This window comes from Orycteropus afer, unplaced genomic scaffold (assembly GCF_000298275.1).
Source record: "Orycteropus afer afer isolate SDZICR_OR568_19922 unplaced genomic scaffold, OryAfe1.0 scaffold00010, whole genome shotgun sequence".
NCBI lineage: Eukaryota > Metazoa > Chordata > Mammalia > Tubulidentata > Orycteropodidae > Orycteropus > Orycteropus afer.
Window position 1 is genome coordinate 218,443 of NW_006921597.1, and position 4,321 is coordinate 222,763.

General features: G+C 43.8%; 1 non-coding gene across 1 annotated transcript; it reads right to left on the reverse strand.

Moving 5' to 3' along the window:
* Positions 1-2,673: 2,673 nt before the first annotated feature.
* TRNAQ-CUG lies at positions 2,674-2,745 on the reverse strand. Its single transcript has one exon. It is a non-coding gene; the product is annotated as a tRNA-Gln (tRNA).
* Between the last annotated feature and the right edge of the window lie 1,576 nt (positions 2,746-4,321).

The following is a 4,321-nucleotide window of genomic DNA, read 5'->3' on the forward strand; positions in this document are numbered from 1 at the left end:
TGCTAACCAGAAGGCTGGCAGTTCAAACCCACCAGCCACTCCTCGGAAGGAAGGTTGGGCTATCTACTTCCATAGTGATATCACCTCAGAAATCCAAAGACGGGTCACTATGAGTTGGATCCGACTCGATGGCTGTACGTTTGTTTTTTGTTTGTTTTGGATGCCTCTCTACATTTCCTGTTCTACAAAGATAATAACTTTGAACTCATATAACTAATTATCTGGCTGTTTCTCTCTTTCTCTCTAAAAAATATATATATATATTGTTACACCTTGATTTTCCAGTTTTCCACTGCAGGCCCTGCAGACCGGCCTGCAAGGGGGAAAATGGTGTGCATTTGGATAAGTGGGTGCACTATCTGCAAGTCAACACCAGAGGAGCTTGACTTAGCTTCTGCTCGTTTGCAAACCATCTTAAGCCACCTCACCCCTCCAGACCGTGAAAGGAAGTTTTGCAAAAACAAAAGCTAGGACTAGTAGCAAAGTTCAACAAGACAAAAAATAACAAATGCTGGCAAGGATGCAGAGAGATTGGGACTCTCATACACTGCTGGTGGGACTGTAAAATGATACAACCACTGTGGAAAGCAGTATGGCGATTCCTTAAAAAGTTGGAACTAGAAATAACATTTGACCCAGCCATTCCATTACTAGGTATATATCCTAAAGAAGTGAGAACCAGGACAAGAACAAACAAAAGCACACCCATGTTCATTGCAGCACTATTTACAATAGCAAAATGATGGAAACAACCTATGTGTTCATCAACTGAGCAATGGATAACCAAACTATGGTACATATACACAATGTAATACTATGCAACCCTAAAAAATAACTCAGAATGTGTAAAACACTGCATAACATGGGTGAACTTGGAGGACATTGTGCTGAATGAAATAAGTCAGTCACAGAAGAACAAATATTGTATTAGTCCATTATTGTAAAAAGTCAAGGAAAGGTTCATATATGGAAGGAAATTTTCTTTGTTGGTTACTAGGGGTGGGAGGGGAGGAGAGGGAACACTGTTAGATAGGTATAGACAAGTATTGATTTGGGTGAAGAGAAGGGCAATGTGCCAAATGTGAGTGATCAACACAGTGGCATTGAGGAAGAAGAAGACATAGAGAGGTGCATGGGAAGTAAAGACAACAAAAATAAACCCTTTTGTTCATCCAGTACTGTGTTGTTAGTGAAGGTGGATATTGATATACGGGTGGATAGATGGAGGAACAGGTTAAACTATTAGGTATGTCTATGCAGGAAAGAGTGTCCCCATGACCATGTATAGGGTTGGCAATGTTTCTACAAGTGTATCTATATGTTCTATAAGAATTCCCAGGTGTATAGAAGAGCTGACAAGGGACAAGTTTGTAGTCACTTCTTGGCCACAGCCAGCTACCCAGAGAGAGCAAGTAGTTGGACCTGTGTGCTTGGGACCATAGTCCCAGTAGACATCAAGCTCAAATGGCATAACATACTACACAAAAACATTGTTCCACATCCTACTTTGGCCAGTAGTGACTGGGATCTTAAAAGCTTGCAAGTGGCTATCTAGATGGAACGATGGGTCTCTCCTCATCCAGAGCAAAGAAGAATGAAGAAAACCAAAGATTCATGGAAACAATTAGTCCTCACGACTGGTACACCTTGTGATCCTCAGCCTGTATGACTATGAGACCAGAACTAGATGGTGCCTGGCTACTGCTGTCAACCACTCAGAGGGAGCTCTATGTAGGAGATCCTGGATAGAGAGGGAGAACAATGTGGAAGAAAACTCAAAATCATTTGGGGAAAAAAAAAAAGAGAGACCAGGTCTGCTGGTCTGATAGAGCCTGATGAAACCACTGAGACTATGGCCCCTAGCTGCCCTTCAGGTCTGAAATTGAACCCACACCTGTGGCTTCCAGCCAAACAAAAGACAGGCATATGAGCTGAACATTTACATTAGGTAGATACACTCCTTGGAGAGAACAATCATGGGAGAAAAAAGGGCTGTTTATGCACAGGGAGACAGCTCGGGGGCAGGAGTGCACGGAGGGATGGACACAGGGAAGAGGTAACTATTGGGAGGAAGTGGGAGAATAGCTGTTGCATTGTGGGAAATTGCAGTCAATGTCATGAGACAAAGTGTATGTGAGCTGCTGTATGGAAAGTGAATTTGCTCTGTAAACTTTCACCCAAATCACAATTTAAAAAAAAAAAAATGTTAGGCAAGCAGTTTGGAGATTTCTCAGTGGAATCGGGTTCTCCGGTGGATGGGAAAGGCATGGAAGGCGCGCCACCCACCTTGAGGAGCTACGGTAATCCAAACCCAGCAACTGAAACCACAGCTGTGAACGCTGTTCCACTCCCTTCCATTCCCTACTTTCTCTCTCTCTCTCTTTTTCCCCCAATTCTCCTCTCTGTTTTTTGCTGTCCCTCTTTCTTCCTCAGTTATTTTCTGTGAGTTTCTGGGACCTCAATTCCTGAGGAGGAGATAAGAGGATGAGGGGACTGCCAGGGGCTGCGAGGTGGAAGAAGCCGCACGGAGGTGGGAAGGGCGTGGGCATCTGGAGCAGCTAGCTCCCTTTCTTGCTCCTAAATCATGAGGAATGGGTCAGGGAGAGAAGTTAACAAATTTCATTCACTATTTGAACAGCTTTTAAAAATATTCCACACTAGCATTAAATGCAAAGGTCCCACCGAGACTTGAACTCGGATCGCTGGATTCAGAGTCCAGAGTGCTCACCATTACACCATGGAACCAACGCGAGGGCTGGCATCTGAATCTCCATCCCAAAATTCAAACCACTGCTGTCCAGTAGATTCCAATTCACATCTGTGAGCATCTCATTAAGAAAAATCCACTGCCATTGAGTCAATTCAGACTCATAGCAACACTCTAAAACACAGTAGAACTTCCCCACAAGGTTTCTGAGTCTTAAGAGCTCCCTGATCATCTTAACAGACGTGTGTAAATACTCATCTAGCATCCATAGTTTCCAAGGATTAATCCCAGGGCGGTCCTCTACTAAACAGGACTTGAGTGCCCCTGACCTGTGTGAGTGGGCTCATCCCTCTTGCCTTCTCTCAACTCTTTTTTTATCAACAGCTATCATTGCATCCCCATTTCAGGAAATGAAGTAAAACCCACAGTTTGGGTTAAGGGCAATGGCAGAGCTCTTTAGCCTCCTTCATAAACCACACACTCTGCCTCATTTACCAGTTTCCTGTCCTGAGGTGAAATTTCTGCAGAAATAGTGTTATTTTCCTTTTCTTTGTCTTCACTCATTTCTCATTGCCCAGCGAGTACCCAGCTCAGGGCAAAATCTGGGATTTTCCAGATTCTTTGGCCAAACAGCACATATTACACTCCAGAGGAGCCGTAGTTGCGCAGTGGTTAACGTACTCGGCCACTAACCACTCCACACCCACCATGGCTTCCTACATGTGATATGTAAGAAACAGTGTGTCAGCCATGGTTTATCTGGGGCATGTGACTGGGAGAGAAGAGAACTTTCATCTTCTTTATGCTCTTCTTTTTTTGGGTACAAAAAAACATATATTTGTTAGGTTTACAATGGAAAGCAGTTAACTCTCTTTAACATTTGTACACTCAGACAAACGAGACTACACTCATCTGCTGTGACTCAAAATCGACCTCATGCTGCTGAGTCCTCAGGACAGGGCCCTCACACTTCCGCAGCCACACTGTTTTCTGAAAGCCTGGCCGTATCCATTACAGTTTCTCAATCTATCATGACCCAGAGGCTTCACAGTTTTTTGTTTGCATTTTCAACATACACTGTGGGGTAAAGAATTTAACTTTACTCAAGTAATCTGGTCTTTGTCCTTGGTTTCTAAGAGATAACTCTAAACCAAAAGAAAGAAAGAAAAAAAAAAAAAAAACCTGTTGCCATAAAGTCCGTCCCGACTCATAACCAGAGCTCCCAATAGGACGGGGTAGAACTGTTGAATAGTTTCCAAGGCTGTAAATCTTTAGGGAAGCAGATTGCCACATCTTCCTCCTGTGGAGTGGCTAACAAACCAAAAACCAAACTCACTGCCGTCAAATTGGATTCAACTCACAGCAACCCCTCCTTGGGTTTCCGAGGCAGTATCACTATGTAAGTAGATTGCTCAGTCTTCCTTCTGAGGAGTGGCTGGTGGATTTGAACCACTAACCAGAAGGCTGGTGGTTCAAACCCACCAGCCACTCCTTGGAAGGAAGATTGGGCAATCTACTAATGAGTTCAAAATGCCAACCTTGCGGTTAGCAGCTCACCACTTAACCACTGTGCCACCTGGGTGTCTTGAGATAATTCTAAATCCTTGGAATCTC